The sequence below is a fragment of the Rhynchophorus ferrugineus genome, unplaced genomic scaffold, assembly GCF_030347505.1.
Source record: "Rhynchophorus ferrugineus isolate W39M unplaced genomic scaffold, kcgeb_rfMv2 rfM6, whole genome shotgun sequence".
In the NCBI taxonomy this organism is placed as follows: Eukaryota; Metazoa; Arthropoda; class Insecta; order Coleoptera; family Curculionidae; genus Rhynchophorus; species Rhynchophorus ferrugineus.
In genome coordinates this window covers 18994774-19010965 of record NW_027472585.1, presented here as the reverse complement: position 1 = coordinate 19010965, position 16192 = coordinate 18994774, and the positions used below count along the sequence as shown (strand labels likewise).

The window sequence follows — 16192 nt, the reverse complement described above, 5'->3', positions numbered from 1 at the left end:
AAAGATAACAAAAGTTGATTGAAAATGGTAGACGTTAGAATAACATTTGAATAGGTTTAGTCATAATATTTATATACAATTAATTGCACATATATTGTTCTTCATGATGGAAACAGCACATGGTTGTTTTCTTGCCACAGAATCACTGTTTTCCTCCAAGTCCAAGAGCGACTACCATGGTGAAATGAACCATAATATGTTTTTTCTCTGGTTCGAAAATGTTCTTAAAGGACTTGGCGGAACCGTAAATTATTTTTACACACAATGCACCATTCCGAGATATGGTTATGAGTTCAAGTAACTTATAAATAATTAATTATATAATATAGAGCTTTTAATTGGAATTTATGTGGAGAGAACGAATAGTAACATTTTTACAGAAATGGTAAATGCATTAGAGAGTGATTACATCCAATGTTATCAAAAAAAGGTGCACAGGCAGTAAAACAAGAAAGTACAAAGGAAAATACAGTTATTTCTAAATGACAAAAAAAAGTTTTTGCTTCAACTGTATTTTTTCCCCTTTATCCTTTCCATTTTATAAATTTTTTTCACAATAACAAAAGTTGCTTCACTCAAAATTCTATAATTCACAAACTAATGATCAGGCAGCCGTCAAATTTATACACACACCTTTTGAGGATTAGGGCTGACTAAAAAACATATGGATTTATCAGTAAGTATTTCCCAAATTAAAATAAAACTGAACTATTTAAGCTCAAGTTAAGGATACACACCAAACAAGTTCATGAGGTTTGGTTTGCTTCAATCTTCTGATTTCCTGCGTATTGTCTTGCTTATTGCTATATTGCCTCTACGTTGCTGTTATTTAGCAACCGTATTTCATGTTTTAAGGCGAAATCTTGGATCACTTTGTGTATCTATTTGATCTCGAGGCCATCGTACAGTTCTTCTATGGTTACGTAGCGATAAGCATTGATAATTAATCGTCGAACTTTGAATTTTGAGTCTGATCTGCTCTGATTTTTGTTTCCACCATGTTTCTAATTTAATCTTCCATCAAGATGGATGAATGTGTGTATATTCCCCACATGTGTATGCGGGGAAGGATCGGATGGGTGGGTTTTATTGTATGTATTGTATAACAATTAATTGTATGTGTTGTATAACAAATTTATTGTATAACAACTGTGAATTGGTATGTATATAATTGTTCAGAATATATGTGAGCATTTAATTGGAATTTATGTGGAGAGAACGAATAGTAACATTTTTACAGCGATGGTAAATGCATTAGAGAGTGATTACATCCAATGTTATCAAAAAAAAGGTGCACAGGCAGTAAAACAAGAAAGTACAAAGGAAAATACAGTTATTTCTAAATGACAAAAAGAAACACTGCAAGGAGGCAAATAAGAATTAAACGTAAAAAGGTAATTATTATATGCTCTTTAAGGAAAGTAAAATACATTACTTGGACACCCAATTGTTAATGAGGTGGATAGGTCTCCAGTGTATACCGCTCCATAAAAACCGCCTAAAACTCTACCTCATAGGTGATGTGGAAAATAATTTAATGTAAATAGAATAAAACAACCCTATACTACCAACTTTTGTGGCTTTATAATTAACTGTAGTTCAAGTTCTTCGATAATATAAGTATTAGATGTACTATAATGTTAAGATAAGTTATATTTGATAATTTTTTTTTCTATTATCTTATTTAGAATATTATTGCATGTCAAAATCAAAATGAACTAAAGTTAAAAATTGATGTGGCAACATTGCGTTTTGACGTCATAAATTTAAACGACGTGAGTTCAATGCTTTATTGAAGGCACTATAGAACTATATTTCTTGTTGTGAGCTTCAACAAATTTTTTATTATAATATTGTTTGATGACAACGACATAGAAAACCATTGTTTTTATTATTTAGTATCCGTAAAGAATTAATTGCTGTTCAACTTTTCTATTCTTTCATTTACAGAACAAAAAAATACGAGCAATATTCCATGTAAATACATCATATGTAAATATACAAACGACGTCTGCGGTATTGATACTGGCGCAAAAAGTGGCTGATGTAAAGTGAAGCAAAACCTTCGGTATCTGGCGGACAAAAAAATAGTGACATTTACAATTAACCGGCGTGATGTCGAGTGATCACCGCAAAGTCGGGCTACGAGGGGCGTGAGAGTGAGAGCTCGTCGACGAACGACCATGGGTGCGTGAATTAATGGCAATTATTTCGACCAGGGCACTAAATGAATGTCAGGGGCGTAGTCATTTTGTGAAATGCGAAAAAATCGATGGATCAGTGGCGTATTGTCATTTTTTTTATTAATTATAACTTACATTAGATATTTTTAGTGCATTCTTAATTTACGAAATAAATTTTTATTATTGTTCTGTTGTACTTGCATTAATAGACAAACAAGACGATTATGGGATCCCAAATTAAAATTAAATAAGCCTATCTAAGCTAAAGTAAAGAGCAACACTTTGGACTAAGTTCGTGTAATTGCAGTTCAAACTTTTGATTTTCTGCGGGTTGAACAGTAGCTATATTGCCTCCACATTGCTCTGATTTAGTGACCTTATTTCATGTTTAAGGCGAAGTCTTGATTAACTTTGTAAATCCAATTGATCTTGATCTCAGCTCGATGGTTAGGTACCGATATGATGTAATTTTTTTATTAATTATATCTTACATTATATAACAGGTCAATTGAAAAGTCCTCCCATAGTGAAACATAATTCCCTTCAAGGGTGATACACTGATTATAGCGGCCCTTCAACTTTTCGATACCATTTTTGTAGTACGATTTGTCCTTTGCTTCAAAATAGGCCTCAGTTTCTGCGATCACCTCTTTATTCGGCGAAAATTTCTTCCCAGCGACCATTCTTTTGAGATTTGAGGACAGGAAATAGTCGCTGGGGGCCAGATCTGGATAATACAGCGGATGAGGAAGCAATTCGAAGCCCACTTCATGGATTTTTGCCATCGTTTTCACTGACTTGCGACACGGTGCGTTATTTTGGTGAAGCAGCACTTCCTTTTTCTTTAAATGCGGCCGTTTTTCGTCGATTTCCTCCTTCAAATGGTCCAATCACGCGGTGTAATAGTCGCTCTTGATGGTCCTTCCTTTTTCAAGGTAGTTAATGAAAATTATTTCATGCGAATCCCAAAATACAGACGCCATGAACTTGCCAGCCGACTGTTGCATTTTACCATGTTTCATCCATTGTCACATATCGACGCGAAAACTTGGGTTTATCACGCTTGATCATATTCAAACAGTGCTCCGAATCATCAACTCGTCGTTGTTTTTGGTCAAAAGTGAGCTCGCGCGGCACTCACTTTGCACAGAGCTTTCTCATACCCAAATATTCGTGAATGATATAATGTACACGTTCAGTTGATATTTTTAGAGTGTCTGCTATTTCATTCAATTTCAATTTACGGTCATTCTATCATTTTATGGATTTTTTAAAATATTTTCGTAGGTAACAATTTCTTTAGGGCGTCCACTGCGTTCACCGTCTTCGGTGCTCATTTCACCACCTCTAAACTTAGCATACCAATCCTTGATGGTTAATTTTCCTGGGGTAATATCCGGAAACTCGGCATCAAGCGAAGTTTTTACTTCAACTGAATTTTTTCCCTTTTATCCTTGCCTTTTTGTTAACTTTTTTCACAATAACAAAAGTGGCTTCACTCAAAATTCTATAATTCACAAACTAATGATCCGACAGCCGTCAAATTTATACACACGTCTTTTGAGGGTTAGGGCTAACTAAAAAACATATGGATTTATCAATAAGTATTTCTCAAATTAAAATAAAAGTGAACTATTTAAGCTCAAGTTAAGGATACACACCAAACAAGTTCATAAGGTTTGCTTCAATTTTCTGATTTCCTGCGTATTGTGTTGCTTATTGCTATATTGCTTCTACGTCGCTGTTATTTAGCAACCGTATTTCATATTTTAAGGCGAAATCTTGGATCAGTTCGTGTATCCATTTGATCTCAAGGCCATCGTACAGTTCTTCTATGGTTACGTAGCGATAAGCATTGATAATTAATCGTAGAACTTTGAATTTTGAGTCTGATCTGCTCTGATTTTTGTTTCCACCATGTTTCTAATTTAATCTTCCATCAAGATGGATGAATGTGTGTATATTTCCCCATGTGTATGCGGGGAAGGATCGGATGGGTAGGTTTTATTGTATGTATCAGTTAAGCATTTTTCTTGGCTAGTGCTATTTCACATATATGCTAAACGAAAATAACTTTTAAATAAAGCAAATTTATTGACTTGTCGGACACAAGTTGAAATACTCCTTATATAACAAGATGTTGCTGTAAATATCAGCACTTAGAGCCATTTATTCCTGCGTAATGCAATTATGGCACATTGCTAGAAAATTGACTAATGTCATCATTACACAGATCGAAAACAATGTGTTTGTACGACAAAGTGTCAATGCCTCATACTACGTTTCTAATGAATAGATCCAGCTCTCTAGAATCTATAACGAGTGCAGTTCAAAGTGTCAGTATTAAATACTTCAGGAGTCTGTCAGTGTAATGTAATGTCAGCCCCAATGTAAGCGCCATTCAGCTAAATGAGCTAGAAGTGCGCAATGTATGTAGATTGTAAGGTTTATCTTCCTGTTTAATTAATGGAGATATGTGGATTTTACAGTAAGATTTCGTATAACATATTTTCTTATATAACATATATTTAGTACGTGTCTTTTAGATCACTTACTGAAGTGGTAATTTACATGTTCTGTATGTAATTATTATCATAAGCAATACTTATTGCCCACTGGAGATATTGTTGTACCACTAACTGAATAAATAACCTTTCAGGCTAGAAGTCTAGTTTAGATATTGACACATTAATACCATGCAGTATAATATATTTTGTTACTTTTTGGCAACATTGCTTCAGTGCAAATAACGAATAAAAATTTTGTTGATTATATTTCAGTAGCTTTATTCCGCGAGGGATAAGATAAGGGATCAATGAAATGTGTGATATATGAATGAATGTTTAACGTTCACTGAAGTCCTGCGCGATCATAAAACCTGGATACTTGATGACTCAAAGAATGTGGTATGGTCTGTAGTTTATATTATTTCCTACCTGCTAACAGCTGTGTTTATGTTTGGAGAACACCAATGTATGAAGCCTACGATCTGGACAGCCTACTTCCTATAGTCAAGAACGAGCGAAGTTCCATTATGATTTGGGCGGCAATAACGTGCTATTCAGCTGGTCTTCTCATTTATTGCATTGACTGTATTAGTGCGAATGAATATCTCGACGACCCTAATGATGGAGTTCTTGTATATTGTTGTCAAATACTGCCATATTCCAAGATGATAATGTGCCTGTACATGCAGCAAAAAAAGGTCCAGTTTTCGTTTGAAGAGCTTTACAATATCATTAAATACCTTGCCTGGCTAGTATTGTAAAACCAAACTAATCCAAACCTCAACATAACTGAAACGTTATAGGGAACATAATTGAAGGAATTGGCGGATGATTTGGTACAAGAATGGGACAATATTCCAATTTATTCCGCAAATAATTATAGTTGTTTTGAAAGAAAATAGTGGCCTATTACATTATTATTAAATAAATATTGTGCATATGGCAGGTGTTCATTTATTATGTCCATCCCTTGTAGCTGCTGGTGTTTAACGAGATTTTAAAATCTGTATGAGTAATTGTTCCTTCAATCTCAACTATGTCGATATCTCATAAAATCTAACGTTTAAAAATAAATTCTGATTCTTTAAAAAAAGATGGATATATTATTACCGGTGAGATTAACACGGAAGTACGCAGCACACGGAAGCTTGAAGAACGCCTCCGCAACCACGTTAATGTCGAAACAATCAAGCTCCTTGACCAACGGGGAATAATAAGACTAAAGCGCACTAAACCGGTTATATTATAAGCAAAAACTGTTTTGTGGCCCGTTGCACGCAAAAAAAATTGACGGCCACCGATGGGAAAAATCAATTTGCACCATCTTTTAGTGTTAAGACGGTTGTTAAAGACAAATTGCTAGCCAATTTAAGTTGTTATGATTAGTTGTAATGGCTTAACGACGATGGGCGCTTAAATAATATTTGTTACGTGAAAATGTAATGCGGGTTTATTAAATTGTATTTTTGGAAGTCAATTTCCTGATTTTCAGTAATGTCTGAAATGGTACAAATAATTTGAACAGTTGGATGATACTGTGATTTTTTCTGAGTAAATTTGATTAAAATAATCAATTTTTCAACTATTAAGTGCACATATAATGATATTGATTTGTATTTTTTTGAGTATAAGATTAAAACTAAATGGATTTTGATAGCTTTAGGAGATTTGAATAGCAGCCGATGATTAAAAATAGAATTGTTGGGATAGCATCTAAAAGGAGGTTGAATAAAGAAACCATTTTTTTTAGTCTGCTGATGTTCAATAATCTGCCCAATGAACAACAAGTATTTGCTGCAATTTATATTATATTATACAAAAAAATAAAATGGATGTAGTACTTAAATTTACTGATAAGGAATGAATAATAATTAATGAAATTAATGCTAAAAAATCTTCCAAAGTTTATCTAAAAACTCGAACAGTCTTACAAGAATTCTTAGAAAAGCGCATTATATATAATTTTTAATATTTCTATCTGATACCATATTAAAATATCTACTTCCATAACACTTAGGATTCTCAAACCAAGGGTTTTAAGAAACTATACATCAAGAGGCTGAAACTAATCACAGCAGAAAAAAATTGTCCAGAGCATTAATTTTGTTTCCGTGACAAACACAGAAAAATGGAGCAGATTCACAGACTAGTCAATCAAATAAATTTAAGTTTTTAAACGATAAAAAATATTGCTCGGCTGCATTCCTCGATATATCTCAATCATTTGATACGGTGTGGCACTTACTAGTACTAAAGTCATATCTCACAGACAGATATTTTATTTTCGAAACAGAGTGACGAATACACTGAACTACATCCAATATATTTAGGTGCCAAATCAGAGCTGTACGGCGGATGACCGATCAATTCGATGTCTTGAGTGCTCAAATAGTCTCTTGCTTGAGAGCTCGCATTGTTATGATGAAGAACAGTTCGGCGTCTCTTGTTAGTTTTCTTTATTTCACCGAAGACTTCTGGAAAACAAAAGGTTGTGTACCAATCAGAATTTACTTTTCTACGATGCTCTAGAGGCACTGTTGCATGACCAGGTTTCCCGAAGAAACAGGACACCCTTTTCTTTGAAGTGCTTCGTGCGTGAACAATTTTTTTTGGATATGGTTTACCTTGAAACACATATACAGTCGACTGTTACTTTCTTTCGGACTCATACGAATATATCTATGATTCGTCACCTGTCACGATTTTGTAAACATTCGAAGCACTGCGATTGAATTTCTTAAGCATTTCTTTGCACCAATCGACACGATCCTTTTTTTGAGCGATTGTCAAATTGTGTGGGATCCAACGCAAACATAATTTTCGCACAGCTAAGTGTTCATGTAAAATCGCATATATCCTGGTGGAACTAATGCTTAGGGATGCCTCAATCTCACAATAGGTGACATGACGATCTTGCTTAATCATTTCGCGCATAGCATCGATGTTTTCTGGCACAACAGCCGATTTTGGACGACCTTCACGAAACTCGTCGGACAGCTAACTGAGACCACGATTGAATTCACTAAATCAGCGATACACGGTAGGTTTTGATGGAGCTTCATCAATTTGATTGATGCACTCTTGTTGTGATAATCCACGTCAAAAATCGTAAAAAATGATTGCACGAAAATGTTCACTATTCAGTTTCATTTTTTTGACGAGACGAAACTGTCAAGTAAACATAAAATAAGTATTTGAGTACGTATATCGTCAAAAATGCCAAACTTTACGATGGAACCGTCAGATGGATTCACTTTTTGTTCGTTGTTTGTGTGTTTGTTTTGTTCCCTTCAATCCCCTGATTTCCTGCGCGTTGTCCAGTAGTTGTATTCTTTCCACGTTAGTATGATTTAGCAATTCCCTTTTGTGTTTTAAGGCGAAATCCTGGATAACTTCGCTAATCCATTCGTCATCGTTCATTTCTTCGTTGTCTGATAAATCAATTTCTGTGCACATGGTGGCATTAGAAAGGTATAGTGTATTTTATGTTGGTAAAATAGAATTAAACTGTTTAAACTGAATATGTTTACCGACACCAATTTCACAAACTGAATGATGTGCTGTCTGTAGGTTATTATCTTGAATGGCAATACTGATCCACACGTGGCAAAAATTGTGAAAAATACCCTGTTGGAAATCGAAGAGGGGCTTTTGCTGGACCCAGAATAGTCATCATATAAAACACTTTCTGAATACGAGTTATTCCAACTAGCCACATTGACATGAAAGTGGGATATTCTTGCAATGTATTCCAGAAAAGCAGGAAAAATCAGTATACATGGTAAAAATGTAATACATTTTTATTTCTTCGATGAAGATGAGACTCTCAAAAGGTGATTTGTGCATATAGAGCTAAAAACCGAAATTCAATCTTAATTTGATTTAGAATTTAATATTTTTGAGATACTTCACAAAAACAGAAATCTATTTATTCAAGAAAAATGTCGATTTTTAACTCTTAAACAATATGAACAGAACTTTTCGAAGGGTGAATAAAACACAGTAATTAAAATCTTTCATATATATTTTTTGTAGTTTTAATGTAGTACAGCTAAGAGGATCTCATTAAGCTATATTCTAAAACTATAAATATTTTTTTCTTTGGTTTTTAATGAAAAATAATTTATACCTGTATAAACAGAGAAAAAGGAAACAACTCAGATAATGATAACGATATACAGAAAACTCGCTAGTTCCTTCGTTAAAAACACGCCTTCTTCGTTCTCGATGTCTTCCAATCTATATTTACCCTCGATTGAAAAAAAAAATTCAGCGCATACGGGGAAATAGCGAGATTCCTTCAAGTAACTTACGGACTATTTTCAGTATTTTTTACTAATGTTTAAGCGTATAGTTTTTTTAACACCAATTCATTTTCCTTTACCTATAAAATAAATATAACTTTTCTTAATTATTGTCTACACTTGAAACGTTCGAAACCAGGAAAAAAACCCTCTTACGCGAAAGCACGAAAAAACGTGGACAAAAATAAACGGTATTAATAATTTCCGATATGTTTTGTATACATCCATAACGATGTTTCACAGATAATGTCTTACATTACATTTTTTTAAATATATGTTTTAAAACAAAGTACATAAATATATCGATTGAAATTTCCTTCAAATGGCTCCGTCGTATAATTTAAAACACTTATCAGTTGGCTGTGTTACCGTTGTCATAACAAACGTCGACATATCATGTTAAACAAGTGACGTACTGTGTCATTTGTTGAAGTTTCACCTAAAATTCTCGACGGCTATTATAGAAACAGAACGGTTAAAACGTTATATAATTGTCAATATGACATACTTGACGTGATATAGTTTGACGTAAACGTTATTGGACAACAGGTAATTAGATAGGGAGGAATTTGAACGAAACATCAGTCGTTTTACATTCACTGATAACATTTAATTAACATATAAAACAAATTTGCGTTTATAGGACATTTAAGAGTGTAGTTATAATTTTCGAGAAACATCTATTAACATTACTATTAGTAGTATTATGAATATTCTGTTTGACATCTAGTAAACGTATTGATTTGGTACAACGATGAACAGTTTCTTTTAAATTATCATTATTACTATTATTATTACAGAACAAATCGGAGAATATACACTACTACAGCGAAAATGTCCCATTGTTTTAACATATTTTGATTACGCGTAATGCAAACGTCAGATAAATTTCGATGAACAGCTTCACTAATAGAGAACGTAGAAAAATCACGATTAATAGTCCCGCACCCTCTCCTCAACAACAATTTTGGTTCCCCTCGTGAAAAACAAATGAAAAACAATTATCCTATCTAAATAGAAATTCGTGAATTAAGGATATTCTTAATGGAATTGATCTAAACTTTTTTCTTTATTTACAATCTCATTTCCGTAACTCTCTTTCTCTCTTTCTTTCTCTCTCTGTGTGTGTATGTGGGTGTGTTCATTTAGGGGAAAAGGGATAATGTCAGTGTCATATCAGACGTAACAATCAAAAATCAAACGCGCTAATAAACTATTGCACCATATCTTTTTAAAAAAATAAAAACACTATATCAAAATATCTTGAGTGTTTTTTTAAGTCGTAATTTTTAATTACAACAGTTTCATTTTTAAATTAGTATGACTTATACTATATATATTTATATATGTATAAGTAAATTGATTACGGGTATATAGAAAAATTGTTTGTTTTTATACCAGATAGATTATGTCTAACATCTAACTTTTTACAAACTATGTACATGTTACGTAAAATGTAACGTTAAGGAGATACCGTGTGGACATTCCATGCGCAATAGGACTTAACTTGAACGAAAAATCAATATATTGTCGGATATATAGGACAATTTTCATGGAAACTTTAATTATATAACATTTGGAATATTCCGTTAGCTTTCGATCGACAAAAGCCTCTGAAAACTCAGTAATTTATCGATCATAATCAATTTTAATAGATGTAAGGATGGTTTTGTTATTCCCCAGATGGCTAGATTTATTCATTTTTAACGCAATGAACTGCACGTGGAATGTTTGACAGTGTCTCAATAACCAATACAATAATCTACGTTAGATACAGCAATTTTAGTTTTATACATCAGGAACATTTTTCTTTTTCATTTTTTGTGTGTCTGTGTGCATGTGTTAAGCTTGGAATGTTAACGTAAAAGACCGAACTTTTCGTTACAACTTACAAATCCTAAATAATCTATGTACACTTTTTGTGTGAAAATAGTTCTTTCTTTTGTTTTTGGTATACGCACAACGATTTGTGAACTAGGCATGAGATGAGGGTTGAACAGATGGTGGCACGATGGGGATCATCGGTACCGAAGGGAATCCGTCAGTTGATTATCTGGAAAAAAGAATAATAAATTATTAGATAATGTTTTTTATATAAACTTATTAGAATCCAAATCTCTACCCATCATTAGCTGTTATTAATAATGTTGTTACTAACAGACGCTGTTTTCTTATTACCAGCAACGGTTAGCATTACTTAATAGGACTTTTAGCTTTTTGTATTATTATACAATTGTATTAATTTAAAAACAGTACTGTTTTCTATTGATAGTTAATAAAATATGAATCATGTAATTTCATTTCACTGACTCTCAGAAAAATGTGAATAGTGAATGAAAAGAAACAATAACTAGAATAGTTAAGTTTACACATCTTATCTTACATATGCTGGGTACAATCTTAATTTATAAATAAATTTGTTACTATTGCTCTGTTATACTTACAGCAATACACAAGCAAGATGAGTGCCGCTTAAATACATCAGTACGTATTTCACAGATTAGAATTATATTAGACTATTTAAGTTAAAGTTAAGGCTGACACTTATACACTATACAACTTCATGTAATTTGGTTCGGTGCAATCTTCTATTTCTCTGTGTGCTTTTGACTTTTCTGTTCAGCAGTATAGCTTTCACGTTGCTGCGGTTTAACAAACTGAATTAATGTCTTAAGGCGAAATCTTGGTTAACTTCGTAGGTCCATTTGATTTAGAGGTCTTCGTGTGTTGATTAGTGATAAACGTTGGTAGTTAATGGAAAATAGTTAATAGTTTGTTTTGGTTGCTTTAGATTACTAATTGATTTGATGTTTTAGTGCAATACTATATTTGCATCTCATAAGTTCAAATTTTCTTTATATTTTATTGGTAAATCAACCTCTTTGACCTAAGGGTAAGTTCGAAAAATATTCTGACTAACCATTATGGTGTATTGTATTGAACCTTATTCGATGTGCTTTTTGCCTAACATGATGTTTCCAATTTAATCTTCCATGAAGGTGGATGTGGAGTTAATTTTAAGCTCGATTTTCCAGTCAGTAACTATATTGTAAACATTTGAAATAATTAAAGGTTTATAGTAGTTTATCTGTAATAACTTTGTTAGATGAACCTTTTAATTTTTTATGTTGATTTAGTTTGATATAGCATTAAGAAGTTATACACAATTAGATGAAGGAACCTCTTTTTTTTAGAAATATTATATGGTGATTTATCTTGTAAGAATTCTTCACGTTAACTATCGGCTAATTTTAATGCGATTTGTCATGTTGAAATATGTTGTTTTGTATTAATTTAAAAAATCTTAAATATAACTCTTGAAGTTTTAACGCCAATTCTTAAATTTATTATGTAGTCGAGATTTCAAGTTCGAAAAATCTCTTTAGATAGATATAATACGTACTTATATGTGCATTATTCGAAAGAAGGGATATTTTAAAAGGGACATAATAAATATAATGAAATAAATGTATAAAGTCACCTCTTTAACAACTTCTATTTCAGTTAAACAAGTTCAAGCTGCCAGGGCTAGTTTGATAGTGTTCTTGAGCCAATTTGGCAGTTTGATGGATAATTTGTAGTGAAATATAGACCCTCTCGTTTTTAGATTTCCTATGATTTCATCGATTTATATTTATTTTAATATAATTGGCTAATAAACTATAACTATTATTATATATAAATATAATAACTATAAACAAATAAAAAATTATAAATAAATTATATACTGTAGACCGACAGTTTAATTATAGTCTTTTGAATTCCCATGAAACAAACCTCATACGATTCGTACGTATAAAATACGAATACATAACGAATACAATAAGTCAGCTAGGCGTTTTTTAGCATCTTAACATTTTTTAGTCATGGCATAGGCAGGCTGAAGTAGAACCATAATAAGAAAAGGTAAGGAACCATTTTCAGTCAGTAGTATATTTATTATAATTTGTAGGTTTATAAACGCACTTTAATTAAATCCAAAATGTAAATAATAGTAAATAATATTCAAATTGAATTTGCCAATTATTTACTGTTCCTGTGTTATAAGCTGTTCAAATACCACCTATTAATTAACAGTGGAAATAAAAATTTCAATGATGTTTGCATAGTTTGTCTTGAGTAAGAACATAACCAACATTACCTGTACAAATTATATCTAATTTGATAAAATTAAAGACACCTCAAGGTGTGTGCTAGCTAAAAATGGAAATATAGAGTTTTGGGGTCCTACAAAAATCCTTAATATTTTCTGTATTATTTTTTTGAGAAACGATTGCAACTGAAGCTGTAAGGTCCCAAAAGGTGGGTTGAAAGTTCTCAAAGACCCATTAACTATTTCAATAAGGAAACATCCAAGATTTATCAAATATCTTGTGTTAGTCGATGATTGCGCATATCCCACGTATTTTTTAAATTATTTATTACAGGATTCTCATAAATTAATACTAATAAGTTATTTGTATTTATCTTAATTTGCTACGGTTTAAAAATTACATAGACATTTTGTGCTTAACATCTATATCACTCCTTAATGTACACTGTGTTTTACTAATAACTTCACTTAAATAGATACAATTATTTTATTCTCTTTAATCTTCTGGGAAGTGCTGATTGAACATTACGTGCTGGAATTCTCGGCTCTTGGGGTCCTCGGGTCTGTTCATGTCTTTGGGCATAGTCCTTGATATTGTTAATAGTTTCTACCTTCTTTATGCTTTTTATGAAGATTATCCTTACGAATGCATCATGGAGCATCAACAATACCTCGCAATTCTTTTTTTGGAATCTTTGTTAAATACTTCTATAGCTTTGGCTTTGGTGGTAATACCAAAGTTGAACATCATCGGTCTATACTGGTTTCAAGACTTCTTCAAGTAAAAAGTTTAATTTTTTTTTTAATTGTAAAAAGTAAATGTTTTTTATATACTGAGAGGGCTGAATATCTATTGAATAATCAGTACATTTTTGTACGGATTATTAGGCTGTATTTCCATACGGGACTACTTGTTGATTTATATATACTGGCCTGTGCTTGATTCTTTTGTTGGTGAAATCAATAAGCATTGATTTATTTTCAATAATTTTGATATACAATTTTTCTATCCAGCATTGTATTTCGGCAAAAGCTGTTTGTAATTTTTATGTTTATTCAGTGGCAACAATCGCTACAATTACAGTGTCAACTCTAAATGTAATAACAACATTTTCGTTGATTATATGCAAGTTTTCAGTGTACAGCAGATAAAGTACTGGTCCCAATACACTCTTCCCTATGGTACACCTGCTAGTACTTTCCTCAAGTTAGAACACGCATCTTCTTGTTGGACTTTAAGAAATTGTCAGTTACTTATATGTGACTCTTAAATTGTTATATATTGGTTAGGGAGATGCATTTTAATCATATGTTTTAAACCGTTTTATTTTATTTCCTTCTAGTGATTCTTTATGACATTAGTGATTCTGTAAACCTGATCAATTGTGGAATGATTTTCCAGAAATCAAATTGGTGATCCGAATTCAAACACTTTTCCTCAATGATTGGTTTTATATTTTTCAATGGTAGGTTTTCAAATAAATTGGACATTGTTGGCAATAGTGATATTGACCGGTATGATGCGGTTGTATAAGGTGGTTTTCCTGGTTTAGGAATCATAATTACTTCCGCGACATTCCAGAGTTGTGGAGCATATTATATTCTGATTGAAGTTCCTTTAATAGTTTCCTAGGAAAACCAGGAGCCTATTTTGGACTAATGTTATTTTATATCTCTTTTATAACTTTAGTGAGAGTCTACTCACTTTAAAACAAAACTCAACAGTTTGCAAATTTTGATGTTCAATGAATCTCCATCTTGATTCTCGTCCAACTGCACCCGAGCACCTCGTTCTTCTACTCGCTTATATAATAATCTCTTTGATGCAGCGTGAAATTCAATTTGCCATCTCGCAGCCGGGTCGGTTTTCCTCGTCTCGTGGACTGTCTGCAAAAATGCGAAACATGATGCGTTCTCGATGGTCGACATTAAAGGGGCCTCGACCGATGCCGACGTCGTTTCATCTAGTCGTCGATCTGATCTAATTTATTAATCGCGTCAGTCGTATCGGATTATCGTTCGTGAATATAAAATGGATGCGTCTCCGGGCCGATCATCAAAGTTAACGCAAACAAACTGCGAGGGAGCTCGATAAAGTCGGTCGCAGGCTGCATATGTTCCGTGAAACATTTCCGGTGATTTATTTCTGAATAAATCTTAACTAAAGGATGGCCATATCATCAGCATCATCACCATCATCATGAATTAATCAAGTAGATGAAGCACTTGTCGATCATTTTAAACAAACGTAATGAAACTGAATTTGAATATAATCTACCGATCAGCAGGTGTGAACGCTTCTGAAAAATTTCTAGAATAAGTCTCCAAAGTTATAGAAAGTATGGTGATTGATCAACCTAAATTACTGGGTTATGACTTAATAACTACTTAATAAGTACTGAAAAATCCATCAAGAAAAAATCCATCAAATATGAAGAACATTGTTATTCCATAAAGTCACAATGCTAAGTACATTGGGATGAATCTTGATGTAAAACTTCTTTGTAAGGAGCATATCAGAAAGAAAAGAAAGAAAGTTAAATTAAATTACAAGATATCTATTGGTTATTTGAAAGAAAATGTAAATTATCCGTACATAATAGGTAACTGCTGCATAAGCAAATACTACAACCTATATATATTTCAACTGTCATAGAAGAAATTATGATATGAGGAGATATTCCATTTCCATATTAACGCCGAAGTGCTGTAACTCTTAGATAACACTGAAGTAGGACCGAGCTGTTTTGTAGAGTTGGGTAAAATTTAAAGGCTGATCGTTGCATCATCTATCTAAAATAACGAAAATCCTGAACTACTAAAGTGAGGAACACTATATAAGGTCGGAAGTGGAATGAAAATTATTTTCCTTCATCAAGCTGCCCGCGTTGGAGCAACAATCCACAAGGCATTAAGAAATGGTAGAAAAACTGGAGACATATTTCTAGATGTCTTCAAAGTTGTCGATCAAGTATGGCACCACCGTCTAATATTCAAACAGCTTGGTCTACCGAATGACCTAATCTCCCTTTTAGATTCATACTTGGACGGTAGGTCCTTTCAAGTGAGGATTAGTGACGCAATCTGCTCTCGTAAATAGATTTC

At 32.8% G+C, this 16192-nt stretch overlaps 1 protein-coding gene across 1 annotated transcript in view; it reads right to left on the bottom strand.

Annotated features, from left to right (window-relative positions):
* Positions 1-10798: 10798 nt before the first annotated feature.
* LOC143198924 (uncharacterized) overlaps positions 10799-16192 on the bottom strand; it is a 95345-nt gene continuing 89951 nt past the window's right edge. Inside the window, exon 3 of the mRNA XM_076408547.1 lies at positions 10799-11047. The gene's annotated coding sequence lies outside the window, so the exon portion shown is untranslated. The remainder of the gene's footprint in view (positions 11048-16192) is intronic.